Source organism: Leptonychotes weddellii, chromosome 10 (assembly GCF_054177405.1).
Source record: "Leptonychotes weddellii isolate Sample4059 chromosome 10, ASM5417740v2, whole genome shotgun sequence".
In the NCBI taxonomy this organism is placed as follows: Eukaryota; Metazoa; Chordata; class Mammalia; order Carnivora; family Phocidae; genus Leptonychotes; species Leptonychotes weddellii.
In genome coordinates this window covers 98,604,801-98,622,024 of record NC_138378.1, presented here as the reverse complement: position 1 = coordinate 98,622,024, position 17,224 = coordinate 98,604,801, and the positions used below count along the sequence as shown (strand labels likewise).

The 17,224-nt window shown below is 39.6% G+C and overlaps 1 long non-coding RNA gene across 6 annotated transcripts in view; it reads left to right on the top strand.

The window, feature by feature from the left end:
• The window catches only part of LOC115939333 (uncharacterized), a 558,748-nt gene that overhangs the window by 179,471 nt on the left and 362,053 nt on the right, over positions 1-17,224 (top strand). For 5 of the 6 annotated variants that reach the window (XR_014138275.1, XR_014138273.1, XR_014138274.1 and 2 more), the window contains one exon: positions 4,170-4,345. The exons of the other annotated variant lie outside the window; for it this stretch is intronic. This is a non-coding gene — a long non-coding RNA (uncharacterized LOC115939333). The remainder of the gene's footprint in view (positions 1-4,169; positions 4,346-17,224) is intronic. 6 annotated transcript variants of the gene reach the window in all.

The following is a 17,224-nucleotide window of genomic DNA, read 5'->3' as shown; positions in this document are numbered from 1 at the left end:
TTTTAAAAAGGGATTGATAAGATGTTGGTTGAAAAAGGGGAAAAGAAAAATTCAAAAAAGAGAAAATTAAAAAAATTAGCTTTGAAAGACTAAAGAATCACGTGGAAAAAAGCCATGAGTTCTTGGTGCTGTATTCCCCTAGTGCTGGCATTCTGCGGTTCTCATTGATCGGTAAACTTGGTCTTGGCTGGCGGTTCTTGCTGATCTTCTGGGGGAGGGGCCTGTTGCCATGGTTCCCAAATGTCCTTGCTGGAGGCAGAATTGCTCCGCCCTTGCTGGGTCTGGGCTAAGTAATCTGCTTGGGTTTGCTCTCGGGAGCTTTTGTTTCCTGCAAGCTTTCCGTATAGCTTTGGAGGACGAGAGTGAAAATGGAGGCCTCCCAATCTCCACCCTGGAGGAGCTGAGAACTCGGGGCCCCACTCCTCAGTGAGCCCCCAGAGAAAAGCAGTCAATCACTCCTGTCTCCCCAGGTCTGCGGCCGCACTCCATACTCACCTGGGCTGTGACCAAGCATTTCTATCTCTGGCACACGACCCCGTGTGGAGTCCCCAAACCCAGTAGATCCCTGTGGGGGAGGAAGGGGAGTCTCCCCGGATCTGCCACTTGTTGGGTCCCTGCTGGAGGAGCAGTGGCCCAACTGTGCTGCGGATCACGGTTTATGGCAACCCCGAGCTGAGAGCCCACCTCTCACCTCCATCTTTGTAGCCGGCTTCCCGCATGGGTACCTGGGAGCTCTGCCACACTCAAGCACCCCTGGTCTTTCTGTGACCCCAAGGGTCCTGAGATCACACTGTCCCAGTGAGGGTTCCACCCCCTGCTTAGCCACTGGAGCAACGTCCCTCAGCGGAGCAGATTTCTCAAAGATTTTTGTGCTCTGCGGCTCTATCACTTGCCAGAAGCGGCCGATGGAGGCCCTGTCCCCTGCCATCTGTCTTCCCAAATACCGCCTTGGATTCACTTCTCTGCAAGTCCTACTTTCCAGAAAGTGGTCACTTTTCTGTTCAGGGTTGCTGCTATTCTTTTCTTCGATCTCCTGTTGAGTTCGTAGGTGTTCAGAATGGTTTGATCCCTATCTAGCTGAATTCCTGGGACCAGACGAAATTTAGTTCTACTCCTCCACCATCTTGCTCCTCCCCCAGGTAAATTATTTTTATTTTTAATTTTTTTTTTGTCCTGTGGGGGGTGATGTGAGAAAAGTTACTGAGACATTAAGGGTGCTGTAAACTTATGTTTTGGAAAATATACATGTACAACTTCTCTATAGGACTGGGGAGTATATAAGTGCCATTAGATAGGATAAGATTTCTTTAATTCCCAGTCTCAAGAATCTTTTTCACCATCCCACACCAGCTACCCACTTCCACCATCATATTTAAAAAAAAACCTTTTTTTCCTACCATCATATTTTAGATCTTGTCAGCAGGAATAACTATATCATTCCAGTTCCCTGTTTTCATCCATTCTTTGATCCCATTGGGACTTCTGTTACTCAGTATCTTTTACATTACTCTTTCCTATCCTCATGTACTCACTTTTCTGATCACCCAGATTAGAATACATGCTCCATTACCCTAAATAGTTCCTTAAATACACCCTCAACTTTTTCCCCTTCTCTCTTTTTGTCATACTTACTTGTTAATATCTCTACATTCATTAAACCCAACTCTCCAGGTACTTCACCTCTGCACCCAAGCATCAGAGTGTTGTTGGAGAAAAACACAATCATGCTACCTAGTCAAGGTTGAATTCTCAAATACATCATCAGTGTCTCACGGTCAGCCTAGCAAATTCACCTTATTTTTTGAGAAGACTCATTCACACTTCCTTGTCTTCCAAACTATAATACCCTTCCCCAATGCTTCATTGCTTACTCCCCTGAAAAAATAGAATTTATCAGAATAGACCTCTTTTTCATCCCCAAATCTCTTACTGTACCTGCATCCACTTCTTTCCTCTCTTTTTATTCTTGTTTCATGATTGAACTAGCCCCATTCTAAGCTGTAGTTTCTGTTGTTGTCTATTAGATATCAGTCCCTCTTGCTTCATGAAGGGCTTCTCTTTGCATCTTACTATTTTCTTTCTCTTGTAGATCTCTTCCATAAATATAAAATCATGCTATAAAGTCTTTCACCTTAAAATATAGGAAAGCACCCACCTTTGATCAAGCAATCATCCCATTTGTCTGCTCCCTTTTACAGCAAAATAAAAACTTGTCTCTACCCACTTACTGTCTCTTCCTCATCTGTCATTGTCTCTTTGATCCACTCCAGTTAGGCTTTTGTTTTCACCATTCTGCCAAAATAGCTCTTATAAAGGATATTTCCATTTTGCTAGTCTCAGTGGTCTTTTTTCAGTTTTTATATTATTGTATTTCTCAGTAGCATTTGGCATTGATGATCATTCCTTTTATAGAGAAACACCTTCTTACTGGCTTCTGGATTCCTACTCTCCTAGTTTTCCTCCTGTCTCTTTTATCATTGTCTGTTTTATCCATTTCCAATGAATCCCTGTATGTAGGGTTTTAATCACCTGTATACCCAGCACCTGTAACAGAATCTGGCACATGGTACTCTGGATCCCAGAATAGAGATAACAATTTCATATGGAAAATTTAGGGAAGACAATGAAAATGGTGCCTTTGAGCCAGACCTTAAATAATGGGTAGGATTTCATAAAATATTTTATTTTGAAGGTTGGGGGCTTTTAGTCAGAGAAAAAAGCATTAACAAAGATGCAAATTTAGAAATCATGAGACAAACTGGAAATAATGACATGGTCTCCAGTCACACTACAGCACGGACGCTAGGGTTTCAACAATGAATTTTGGGGTTGCACAAACACAGAGTTGATAACAGACATCTACACTAAATCCAGAGGAAGGTGTACATTCAGAGCTCAGCTATAGTTCCTGGCATTTGGGTGATATTAAAATACATAGATGGAGCTTTACTAGAATACAGTATTTTGATTAAATACTGTTTTTTGCAGGCCATAATTGCAAAATGCAAGTGTTTTTCCTGCCAATCATCAATTATTGACTTTTAGTTTAGAACCCACCCTTCTTGGCCTTGCTTTGTGATACTTGAGCTGAACTCTGTAAACATTCATCACCTGGCATAGCTCTAGGCTCTGTCAGTAGAGGGCACTGGGGGGACATCTCTTCCAGTTTCTGTGCCTTGCCTTTTCTCCTGCTCCTAGGGAGTAGTGGCCAACCAGTGGCTTTCTGGGTAGTTTCTCCAGGATCCTAGTGGGTTGTTGGAGAGTGAATCTGCAGGCATTCCAGTGGGCAGCTTCCTAGCAAGTCCTGTGGGTACCCCAGTGGTCGCCTTCCATGAAAATCTTGGCACCTCAGTGAGTGGTTTGTTTTTTGCTTGCCAGTGCCAGCCTGCAGGCACTCAACAAACCAGTCATCCAGTGGGCTACAGCCATACACTCCAAGGAAGTCTGAATCTCAGCCCTGGTAGAGCCCCCTTCTGAGTTGGTTCCTTCCTTGGGTACTGTTCTTCAGCCCTATTGGTAGTGGCTGCTCTCATGTGTACTTTTACTGTATTCTTTAGTGTTCTTTACCTTTTACTAGTGAAATGCTCATTCCCTTTGTACTAGTTAACAATTCCTGATATTAAAGTTTCCCTGATTAAATTACCATCTGGTTTCTGTATTGGATTGGATTATTACTAATAAGTTATTATTCCATGTATAATGGATATCACCCAAGATGTAGCAATGGTTAAATTCAGAGTGTACCTACTAAATGATCATATATTTTCTTTTCCAACTACCAGTAATAGGTCATCAGTGGTAGACTGTACATCCAAACTTAGTCAAAGAACCCAATTTACCCAAGTATATACTTGTCGTTGTGACACCAACTGAATGGCCCCAGAAAGCCTGAAATATTTACTGTCTACTTAGGAGAGTTTCCTGACTTCATAAGACATAGGATCTCTGCCATTGGGGCTTGAAAGCAGCTAAACAAATGGATGTGGCTGTGTTCCAATAAAACTTTATTTATAAAAACAGGCTGTAGGTCAGATTTGGCCTATGGGCTTTAGTTTGATGACCCCTGCTCTAGAACATAGTAGGTATGTGATAAATATTATCTGAATAAATGAAGAAAAAAAGAATTTTAAAGAATTCTGAAACTGTCTGCACATTCTGTTCTCTTTCAGTATTTGTGGTGTCTAGATGATGCCCATGTGACAACTGAAGACTAGCTCTGATGGATGACTTAGGTAACCTCTGGAGGGTACCCACATTGTGACTATAAACCACTGTGCCCATGTGGAAAACATTGCAGTCCTGGGGCAAAAGATAAACTTCATGCTTGATAAAAAACAACTAAAAGGTAAGGTTTCTCTCTGGTGTGCTGCAGTCTTCAGTCTTCTTCTGTTTTTCTTTCCCACTGGCAGCTCAAAGCTGTCCTTAATCCTTCATATGCCTCTTGAGTGTGTGCTCTGAGTTCACTGTCATGATGAAAGACTACTTCATGAATTTAGTGTAGGACCTCAGGATTGAGTATGAGCTGTTTACGTAGTTTCTGGGAAAATGACACCCAAATGTGGGGGAAACAATCCAAGAGGCATTTCAAGTATGAGTTTTAAAATAGAAATATTGACAATGGTACCTATTTTTTTTCAAAGGTGTTTGTTAGTTCTACAAATACAGTTAGGCACATTTCACTAGCCCATTTGGGATTCCCTAATTTGTTGACGCTGCCTCTCTTATGTCACTCAGATCTACCCTAGCACTTCTATCCTACTGCTACTCACATAATTCAGGCTCTCATACCTGTCCTCTGAATTGCTACCTCCAACACTTCATGTCTCTAATTTGTTTTACCTTTCCCAGACAGATTAATCTTCCTGAAACACAAATCTGATCATGTTGCTATTTCCCTCAGAAATTCCAGTTGATTTCCCTTTGCCTGGAGAATAAATTCTAATCTTAGTCAGTTGACAGTCTCCAGTTCCATTTATCTCCACCACTCCTGCAGATACCCACCTACCTCCTTTCATGGAGGGTTGCCAGATAGAATACATGATACCCAGTTAATATGAATTTCAGATAAACAATGAGTCATTTTTGGGATGAGTATATCCCTAGTACTGCATGGAAAACACTTATACTATAAAAATGACTCATTGTTGGGCGCCTGGGTGGCTCAGTTGGTTAAGCGACTGCCTTTGGCTCAGGTCATGATCCTGGAGTCCCTGGATCGAGTCCCGCATCAGGCTCCCTGCTCGGCAGGGAGTCTGCTTCTCCCTCTGACCCTCCCCTCTCTCATGTGCTCTCTCTCATTCTTGCTCTCTAATAAATAAATAAATCTTTAAAAAAAAAAAGAGATTTAAAAAAAAAATGACTCATTGTTTATCTGAAATTTAAATTTAACCAAATATCCTGTATTTTTTATTTGCTAAATATGGCAACCCTACTTTTATGCCACTACATTTACCAGATTCAAATAATCTTTGTTCTCTATATGCTCCTCATGATTTTCAGCTTTTCTGTTTTTGCCAGAATTACCTTCTCAACACCGAGATACCATACATAAAAGTTTGAAGTATAGCATATAAATGTTCCCTCTCCTTAGCCAACATGATGTAGAAGAAAGGATGTAGATGAGATAGTCTGCTGTATACTTGGATTACCGTTATAGCTCTTACTTGGCCATCTCTGTGATTTTTGGACAAACTGCTTAGCTTTTATAGACTTCAGTTCCTTATCTACACAATGAGAATAATAATACCAACTTCAGGTGATTATTTTAAGGTTAAGTATGAAGTTTTATAAAATCTTTGTAAAAACATGTAATTCATAGGAGGGGTTCAGTGAATGACAGTGCTTTATTAACTTTCTCTTTATATCAGTGCTTCTTAAGCTTGAGGAACCCCAAAGCCCCCAAGTATATCTGGATCCCAATGTAAGAAACATTTCATTAAAGAGTTCAAAGTAAAAGTGCTTACTTAAGATGGTCTTTTTATACCTCATAAATAAGCACTCATCAGACTTAAGCAATGAAAGTCTGTGGCAAAACATGCTCTACTGGATCGTTATCTAGATAATCCAGAATAGGATTACATTTTTAGACTCTCAACAAAATACAAAGGCAGGATTTTACAACTATCATGAAGAATTTTTATGGAGTCACTGGAACACCAAGAGAAGTGTTCTCATTAGAGAAATACTGCATTCTATCTTATTTATCTATATGCTTTACTCTCTACTAGACAGATTGTCTTTGGGCAGGGTAAATGTTTGAGTCTTTATTTCTTCTTCATGGAGCCTTCTGCAGAGCAGAAGCGTGTATTTGTTAACTGAAGAGCTAACTGTGATTGAGTAGATAAATATTAACTTCTCAAGTTCAGAATTATAGGCTTCAAATGATCGCTTTATGTGTATGTTTTGTCAATTTATCAGTTGTATCCAAGGCCCCTTCTTGATGTAAGTGTATCTTGATACATCTGCACCACCTCTGCCAGGTAGGGAATGGGTTACATAATTTGGGCTCCGGTTTATTGGACATCTGACCTGGCTGGCATATGCTGGGTCAGCCAGATTTTTTCTCATAGGATGTCAGGATTGTTGGCAGTTGCTGGTGGGTGTCTAAAGTTAAAGTTGCTGTCTGGCTTTCATGGGGCATCTTAATTCTGCTGGGAGAAGCAGAGAAAACTTCTCTGCAGAGGGTGATAGTAATGGGGCAGCCACTGAGTCAGGCCTTGGAGAAATTGCCAAGTAATCTTGTGACCTGCTTTTCCACTTCCTGATTTGGTCTGTTGTGGGAATGAAGTGGTCATAACTATGATTTTTGTTCAGGGAAGTTTAAGACTATTTTTTTACCTGCAACCAAATAATCTGTAATTAAAGCACCTGGGTCAAAATGGGCATTTGAGTACACCTGCCAGGGTTGTTGCATGAAGTAGTGAGGATCACTTGTGGGCAGTGTGCATTTTATTTTATTTTATTTTATTTTACTTTACTTTTTAAAGCTTTTATTTATTTATTTGAGAGAGATAGAGAGCACGCATGTGAGTGGTGGGAGGGGCAGTGGGAGAGGGAGAAGAAGACAGGATCTGAAGCAGACTCTGCACTGAGTGCGGAGCCCACATGGGGCTTGATCCCACAACCCTGAGATCATGACCTGAGCCAAAACCAAGAGTTAGACGTTCAACCGACTGGGCCACCCAGGCACCCCTGGGCAGTGTGGATTTTAGAGTTGGCTGTGTACATACTGCTGTAACAAAGTAGAGGAAACTGAAGGAAAGAAGACGTAATCATAGACAGGTTAGAGAATGGATCACTGATTGGCTAAGTGGCCCCCCAAAACTTGGGAAGATTGTCTCCTGCAGTTTCTACTAAGTCCTAGTCAGTGATCTCTACTCTCCTTCATTTCCCGTGAAATTTTCAGAAAACATAATATTCACTAAACTTTGGATAGATCTGTCTTCTTATTATGAACGTGCAGGACAAATAAGTTGGATGGCACAATCGATACCTGGTGTGACTAAATGCAGCAATGGGGTCCAGACTTGTATCTCAAATATGCTGGGTGATTGCTTCAGTTTTCATTTCACTGATAAAAATTTTCATCAAACAGGTATAATAGAAAGAACCTTGGACAAAGAATTGCAAGATATGGGATAACATCCAAGATCCCTTACCTCTTTGTTATGTCTTGGGTCATATTACTGATAGAGTAATTCTGGAAAATGTTAGAAGATTTTTACAAAGTTCAAATGTTATCGAGAGAGTGAAAGCAGCTTATTAAGCCAGAAAGAGCTACAAAGGTTAAATGTGGTGTTTAGGTTTACAGTTTAGATTTTGAACTTCTTTTGTTTCTTTCCCAGTGCCTAGCACAGCAACAGTAACATAGGAAATGCTCATAAATTTGTTGTTGAAGAAATGAACCTAGGCTTCAGGGTCACATATGTATTTTATACACATATAAATTAATTAATCTCAAAATGTTCATTGACACAGAGGATGCAAACTGTCCTTATCTGCAGTGGAAAAAAGGACAGGAAGTAGCAACAGAATTGATTTAGTTTAGAGTCACAACTAAGCATTCAAGTGGTACCCAACAGTGAGAATAGTAGCAGAGGAAGTTGAATATCTCTTCCTTAGAGAGTCTAAAGAGATTGGATTCTGTTCTCCTTGGAGCAATTTAAGTCTCATCTTGATGAACTTGAAGATCTCTCAGCATCTTTTCTATCCCTTTAATCTTAGGATTAAAATGAACCTGAAATCTTCTTTACTGCTGGGACAGCCTTTGATGTCTTCTGTATGGGCTGTACGATTCAGTAGGAAAAGTCCCACAAATGCACTGCAGCATTTATGTAGCTTGCCTGGTTGGTTTCTCCATTGGCTACTTGGAGCATATTGATTTCTGATGTATAATTCTAAAGGCCTAAAACGGTTGGTGGGCTTTTTTACCTCCAGTGAATCACCCTGAGGGCATATAGCATGTTCCTTTGGGTTTCTGATGTAAGTAATAAAGGGAGAGTGTGACTTAGTGCTCTTGAGACTAATTTCATGTCATTTGCTTTTATTTATGGAACAACATAAATGAATCACTACGTGTATTTCAGTAGTTTACATAAATGTGTAAACATTATTTTCCAGTTTCTGACTGTGACAACTTTTAAAATGATGGCAGCATATAGACCAGAAGATGTAGCATCTGTATAAGTTCCTTTGTAGTTTTTCTGGACAGATGACCCTTGTTCTAAGAACTGCCTAAATTTTTTTTTTTTAAAGATTTTATTTATTTATTTGAGACAGAGAGAATGAGATACAGAGAGCATGAGAGGGAGGAGGGTCAGAGGGAGAAGCAGACTCCCTGCCGAGCAGGGAGCCTGATGCAGGACTCGATCCCGGGACTCCAGGATCATGACCTGAGCCAAAGGCAGTCGCTTAACCAACTGAGCCACCCAGGCGCCCAAGAACTGCCTAAATTTAGGTTGGGACAAGACAGACTCCTGTTCTAGGCCCTAAACTTTAGAGGTCGCTGTGTGTCAGACACACAGAATATATTTATTTAAAAACACATGATTATTTCTCTTGCTTGGGATTCAGGACTCAGCACTGGCACAGTGCAGTTTGAAACCATGAACATCCATTCCCATGTCTGAGTACCATACAGGCCTTGGAGAAGTACTTCTCCACATCTTTCCCTATATTTTCAAAATAAAAGGTGGCCATATTCAAACACCATAAAAGTTTGTGAGTCATGATGCTGCCAATGTTATCACAGATGGACTGTGCTTTTGGAGATCAGATAGGATTTAAGTGGCAAAAGCACACAGAAAAAAGGAAAGGCAAATAATTTGGGTTCAGTCAGGAAAACAGAGCCACTTTAGGTAGTGTGGGGAAGAAAATGTCAATCAAAGGGATTAAAATTTACATGATTGTGGAAAGAGTGGAGAGAGTGAGTCCTGGGAAGTCTACAGCTGGAAGGTCAGGGAAATAGTCACTAATGACCTCAGCCTGAAGCACTAAAGTGTGTGATTCTGAAAAGATTGCCAGGAAATTGCTGCAATATCAGTATCTTTCGGAAAGTTCCTACCAACTGTCAGACTATCACAAAAATGTGGGTGCATCTGGAATGCTTCGGAGGTCACTGAAAATCCCCCCACCCCCCCATCAATCTGGTTACCACGAACTCCCAACAATACCATGAATTGGGTTTCCAGGAACTCCCAGTAGATTCCAAGAATCCCTTCTTTAGTTTGCCTGCAAAATATCACAAGTTTCTCTCATTGGTAAGCTCTAACCCAAAGCCATACAAAGTAGGGGATCCTGAAAAATGTAGTTCCTGGCTACTCCTCTCCATTGTAAAGGACAGAAATAGAGGCGGTGCTGAGCTAACAAAAGACAACTCAACAAAATTCACCCCTTTATCAACTCAGCATCCATGTACGATACTTTTCCCTATATTTAATTTCTGAATAAAGACAAACATAATGACTTGTTTCTAACTAATCTGATGCAACGAACCTTGATTCAATTGCACACACATTCATTTTCCCAAAAGGGAAGGCACAAGGCTCATATGCCACTTTATCCGGTGCAGATATTCCATGACTTGAATATTGAAATATAGAGTCAACCCATATGAGCATATTTTATATTTCATAATGCAGGATGGAGAGGAAGATTAATTAATCAAATATATATTTATTAAAGAATAAAGAAAATATGGACAGTTACTATCCCTTTTTTCTACAACTTGTCATATGGCCATACTTGATATTGTAACTTCCCACTTCCACTGCCAATAGTCCCTTTGCCCTAAGCAAGTTTATCATCATTTTCTGCCTACTGGGGACTCAGTTAGTGTCTGTGTTGCTGATAGATTGTTCCCTTAGTAGTGGATATAGCCACATTTTTGAGACCCTATATAATGTCCACAGCTCCAGCCACGGTGCTGGAACATTTTGTCCGTCTAATCATTCAAGCCTCCTCTGCTGTTTGTCCTGCTATAGTTACATGAGACACAAATATCCCCTACTTTGTGCCCATTCTGAAAGATCCATCCACATACCTCTTCTCCTAAGCAGATTTTCAATTTTTGAATCTGGTTCTTTCAAATCCCTGACCACTCAGCTCAGTTGTTAGTGACTGTACACATAAAAGCATGGGTTTATATTTTTATATCCTAGGCAGTCTCATCTTTCAGGCAAACCAGATAACTGTTCAAATTCTGTCTGCAGGGAGGATATCTCTCAAACAACTCCCCTTCAAGGGCCACTGCTGTCATCCATTTTTGAGGGGTTTTAAGATTATCTTCTGGGACCATGTATGAACCGTGCGCAACTGGTTTTCCTTTCTCAGTGAACTGGTCATAGAGGAGTCTCCATGAGGTCATATCTGAGGTGAGGGAGAAGAGGCAATGAAAGAGAAGTAGGCACCATGAGAGCCTTGCTCATGCAGCTTTTGTGTGCCTTCAGGACCTTCTGGAGCCCAGTTTCTCATATACCACTTCCACTTGAAGATGGACTGCTGCCACCCTCATCAGTGTTTATGGCTTGGTGATTTAGAAGCACTCAGCATGTGATGAACAGTTCAGGTTGCATGGTAACTCTGTGGCTCATGTCAGTTATTCAGGGCCCAGTCTAAAGAAGCAGCTGTGTTTCAAAGGAAAATGGTTTTCTGTAGAAGAGGGCATGATTTCCTCTAGAATCTCAAGGGTCTGCATGATGATTCATCAGTAGGACTTTGCCAAAGACTCCATACACCATCCCTATGACAGATACCTCATGTACCATGGGAGCAGCTGTATCATAAGTGGCAGAGAGGATTGCACATAGTGTGGACCTGTGGCAGAGCCTGCTCTCTGGACTCCATTAAAAAGTAGAAATCTTACAAGTTAATTGGTAAATACGTCCAAGCAACCTTTATGCCCAAATCTGGCACATGTTACCTTCAAAACTCAAAGAGGACTAATAGGCATCATGTTTCTTTCTTAGTGGTAGTAGGTACCAAATGTACCAGCTTGTCCCTCACCTCAGAGCTGATATATTGACATGCACTGGAACTCTAGAAACCTTACTCGAGCTACAAAACCCTGAATTACTGAGGGGTTTATTTCTTATGCTTTGTCACACATCTAAGGTAGGGATTGGAAACATTTTTTCTGTGAAGAGCCAGATACTAAATATTTTAGGCTTAACACATCATATAACACTCTTTATCCCTACTACTACTGCTTCTCCTTCTCCTCCCCTTCCTTCTTCTTCCTCCTCTTTCTTTTCTTTTTCCTCTTCCTCCTCCTCCTTCATCATCTTCCTCTTCTTCCCCTTCTTCTTTTCCTCTCTCTTCCTCCTCTTCCTTCTTCTTCATTTCCTCTTCTTCTTCCTCTTCCCCTTCCTCTTTTTCTCCTCTTCCTCCTCTTCCTCTTCCTCCTTCTTCTAACATTTCTTTAAAAATGTAAGCTATCATCCTTGGCTCATGCGCCATGCAAAAACAGGCTCCTGCTAGTTTTTTGATCTGTGCTTTAGGTAATATTTCTCAAACTACCTATTTTTTTGTTTTAAAATTTCCACTCCATTTCAGACCAGTACCTCTGTAAAATACAGCAAAAGTGAATAACTGAAAAAATAAAATTATGAACCATATAAAATACAAGTTTAAATTTTTTAATATTAGATTCAATAAGTTATGCTATCAAGTTGCTGTATAATTTCTAAATACTTAGTCTAAATTTCTGTACTTAACTAATCACATATTAGCAACAAACAGTATTTAAATCTTCATTGGTATGCAGACTACACTTTGAGTAATACTGATCTAGTGTATTTGTTCTTTCCTGCTCAACGGATTAGTCTGCATTCAATGTAGTGAACTGATGCCATGATCTGTGAAATGGCCAGATGATCAAGTTCCATACAGTCTAGATTAAAACTGTAGGCTGGAAAGTTAATGTATTCCTGAAAGAAGGAAGAAGAAATTTATTGCTACCCCTTCATTTGTTAAAGAAATAGAGACAAGAAAATTTACCAGATCAGTAGCTGCACATTAGGTATTAGGGGTTGTGCTGATTTGCTGAAACAGCAGCTGCTATTGGAGTCACCACTTGATTAATTTATGATAATACACTATAATTCTCTAAATTTCATCTGGCTTCTGCATAGTCCAGATAGGTGAGTTGATTTGGTGTTTGACAGGAATAACCTTCCCATCATCTTTCAAGTCCTTGATGGTGGCATTAATCTTTGTAATTCTCCAGGAATGCAATATATTGTTTGCTTTTTTGTTTTACCATTCCATGTCATGGACTACCTGTGTCTTATTTTCCAGTGCCAATGGGGTTTTTATAAGATAGTTATCTTACGTTTAGACTGAGACAGATCTCTGCTTATCTCTGGGAAGTCTGGAAGTCTGGTATTGACACTTAGGCAAGATAAGGATGGGGCTGGCTAGGTAATGATGTGCGATTAAAAGTGCGAAATTCCCTTGGTGGAGGCCAGGGTCAAATTTTTAACATTTTTTAGGGATATGCGGGTTGGATGACTTATACCTGGTTTAACCAGTTACATAGCCTGGGTTTGGCTTCATGATAAATAGGGCATAGAAAACCTCTCTGGAAACTTGCTTGAGCTCTCCTAAACTAAGAATTCTCATACATATCCAGACTGTTATGGTGGCTCATAGTCCAGAAATGAGGCTCATCCTGGATGGTTGAGGAGCTGATCAGGAGGAGCTGATCCTGCAAGTCTCTTGACCCCGATTTTTCCTATGTTTGCTTCTTTTTCTTCTCTACCATATGCTTTGCCTTAAATATATTCTAAATGAGTGTACTCTTAAGAGTCCTTTCATTTCAACAAATAATACATTATATGTTAAAAAAAAAAGAAGCTAGCAGTAGGGGGAGAATGAAGGGGGGGAAATCGGAGGGGGAGATGAACCATGAGAGACTATGGACTCCGAAAAACAAACTGAGGGTCCTAGAGGGGAGGGGGGTGGGAGGATGGGTTAGCCTGGTGATGGGTATTAGAGAGGGCACGTTCTGCATGTGATATATGCAAACAATGAATCGTGGAACACTACATCAAAAACTAATGATGTGATGTATGGTGATTAACATAATAATAATAAAAAAAAATTTCTGGGGCACCTGGCTGGCTCAGATGGTTAAGCGTCTGCCTTTGGCTCAGGTCATGATCCCAGGGTCCTGGGATCTAGCCCCACATGGGGCTCCCTGTTTCTCCCTCTCCCTCAACTGCTCCCCCTGCTTGTGCTCTCTCTTTCTGTCAAATAAATAACTAAAATCTTTTTAAAAAATGAAATTTCAAAAAAAAAGAGTCCTTTAATTTCTCCAACCTTATGTAATCTTTGTAGCATCATTGCTCTTTCTCCATATAATCAGAGAACAAATTCAGATTCTTATTATTTTTTTAAATAAACATATAATGTATTATTTATTTCAGGGGTACAGGTCTGTGATTCATCAGTCTTAAACAATTCACAGCGCTCACCATGGTACCTACCCTCCCCAGTGTCCATCACCCAGCCACTCCATCCCTCCCACCCCCCTACACTTCAGCAGCCCTCAGTTTGTTTCCTGAGATTAAGAGTCTCTTATGGTTTGTCTCCCTCTCTGGTTTCGTCTTGTTTAATTTTTCCTTCCCTTCCCCTATGATCCTCTGCCTTGTTTCTCAAATTCCTCATATCAGTGAGATCATGTGATACTTGTTTTTCTCTGATTGACTTATTTCACTTAGCATAACACCCTCTAGTTCCATCCATGTCATTGCAAATGGCAAGATTTCATATTTTGATGGCTGCATAATATTCCTGTGTGTGTGTGTGTGTGTGTGTGTATACCACGTATTCTTTACCCATTCATCTGTTGATGGACATTTAGGCTTTTTCCATAGTTTGGCTATTGTGGACATTGCTGCTATAAACATTGGGGTGCATGTGCCCCTTCAGATCACTACATTTGTATCAGATTCTTATTCTTAAGATTCTTTTATCCTAGCACATTTTCCATTTTCCCATACCAACATTATTCCAATCTTGATTCAGTTAGGATGGGAATGAAGGAATTTAATGTAAGAGCTAGGGCTTCATAAATGTAGACAGACCTATGAGAATAAAAGCTGGGGAGGCTGCAGCCAGAAGGTCATAGTTATGTGGTGTTACTAAAAATTACTGCCATTTTCAGCATTTGTTGAGAAAATTCCCACCCACAGGGAAAAAAATAGCTTTTTATGTAATTTTGACTTAAAATGTTGATTACTAAGTCTTAAATATTCAGACAGGTGATATGGGTTTTCACTTACAGTCTTACCTAATTGTATTAACTCAATAGACCATCATCTAGTATCTTTATTGTAATATATTTGCATTTAATAAAATAGTTTCTTGATAAAACTGGAGAAGATTTTAGAGTTTATTTAGCCCTATGATTAAAATAGGAATAAATGATATGTAATAATAATGGTTGTGTGGGGGTTTTTTGGGAGTGGGAGTTGAGCATTACTAAGACAAAGTTTGGGGTGATTTTCACTCCTTTCACTCTTACTATTCAATCAAAGATATTTTGCTTTTATCTTATATTTCTTGGTAAGATTTTGTTTTAAAATAGCTTTCTTAAGTTAAAAAAATGTTTAAAATCCACTGTCCTAACCCAAGTCCTTATATTATATTTGGGGAAATTGGGGTCTATAGATATACATGAGCTAGCTTAAGGCCACATAGCAAAATAGTGTCACACCTGGAAGTAAAACCCAGGTCCCTAGCCCCTGACTATGTTCTTTCTAGTCTTTTTATAAGCAGATGGTGGAGATCATTAGTCTCTTGAAGTTCTTTGCAGAGAAACAGAAAAGGCTGCAATGGCTTGGTTTACTTAAATTTCAATAAAATTTCATGTTGATCAAATAACCCAAATTATATTCTAGTATATATGAATAGAAGCTGATACCAGATACATACTATCTCCTTCTCTGTCCCTGTCTCTCTCCCTCACACATGCATACATAAACAAAAATAACTTGAAATTTAAAAGATTTTATTTTTTTCTGATGATTGCTTCCCTCAAGTTGGAAAAATCTATTTTAATGGCAGGGTACCTAAGTGTAACTGGAGAAATACCACTATTCATAGATGCAAATGCAGAATTTGAGAACCTGGTGCCATTTCCTGCTACCTTCCACCCATATTTTATAAGGCTCTGCTATAAAGAGTTGTAGTTAATGTTTTATATATTTAAAATTGACATGTGTTTTATACAATCAAAGAATAATTATTTTATTTCCTCTCAGAAATCTTCAAAAATGGAATTTTGACATCTGGTAAGAGATTTAAAATACATCCTAAAATATCTTCAGAGCATATCTCTGAGTTTGGCCTTCAGTTGAAAAGTGTAAAGATTCAGAGGACAGTATTCAAGTGACTGGAAAACTTATGATTTTTTTAAAATAGCTGATCTAATATAAGTCTGATTTGTCTTTCTGATGAATCAGCACTTTCTACTAATCTAAAAAGAAGATTAATACATCATGAATAGTTCAAGTATATGTTATGTGGTAGAGTGTCATAAACATTAATAGGAAGTTACTAGAAGGTATCAAGATAAAAATGAACCCTTAGGTAGGTTGCATCAGGATTTCTTAGAACAAATTGAACTTCAATCACTGTAAGGGTGATTTTTCTGGCTATTTTACTTAGAGTTAGAGTGTTACATGACAAGTCATCCAAAGAGAGGGATAACCTACCATGTGATTTGAGAGTTTCAGTGTATCTCTCTCATTCTGCATCTACAATTTCTGAAATTTATCTATTAAATATTTTTCCTTTGAAATTAAATGAAACTTTAATATATGACAGAGCTGTTACTGAATGGTGATTTGACATCATGGGGTATGGTGATTGGATAGTCAGCCAGGAAATACTGAAAAAACTATTCTGTGTGCCAGGCATGCAGGTGGTGACCCTAGGGGTGAAGATGTGAGTGGGGATGATTTTAGAAAGCCTGGGGGCTTTCAGGATGAGGATGCAGGAGGGAATACTCATAAATATAGAGATGGCTGGGATTACCTGGACTAGGAGTTATTAACTGACCAGAATCAAGTAGGTGGTGAAGGAAGATTTCAAAGTGGCCAGCCATTAAGAAAGGAACTTTTCCAGGCAGAACAAAACAGTGCATTAAGAGACATTGTGAAAAGTAGTTCTTAGCAGAATCCTGAGAAGCCCTTATTTTTTAAAATTTGTTATTTATTTATTTATTTATTTTTATTGCCTTTTATTTCCTTATTTTCTTTTTTTTAGTTTTTTATTGTTATGTTAACCACCATACATGACATCATTAGTTTTTGATGTAGTGTTCCATGATTCATTGTTTTCGTATAACAGCCAGTGCTCCATGCAGAACATGCTCTCTTTAATACCCATCACCAGGCTAACACATTCTCCTACCCCCCTCCCCTCTAGAACCCTCAGTTTGTTTTTCAGAGTCCATCGTCTCTCATGGTTCGTCTCCGCCTCCGATTTCCCCCCCTTCATTCTTCCCCTCCTGCTATCTTCTTCTTTTTTTTTTCTTAACATATAATGTATTATTTGTTTCAGAGGTACAGATCTATGATTCAACAGTCTTGCACAATTCGCAGTGCTCACCATAGCGCATACCCTCCCCAATGTCTATCACCCAGCCATCCCATCCCTCCCACCCCACCCCCCACTCCAGCAACCCTCAGTTTGTTTCCTGAGATTAAGAATTCCTCAT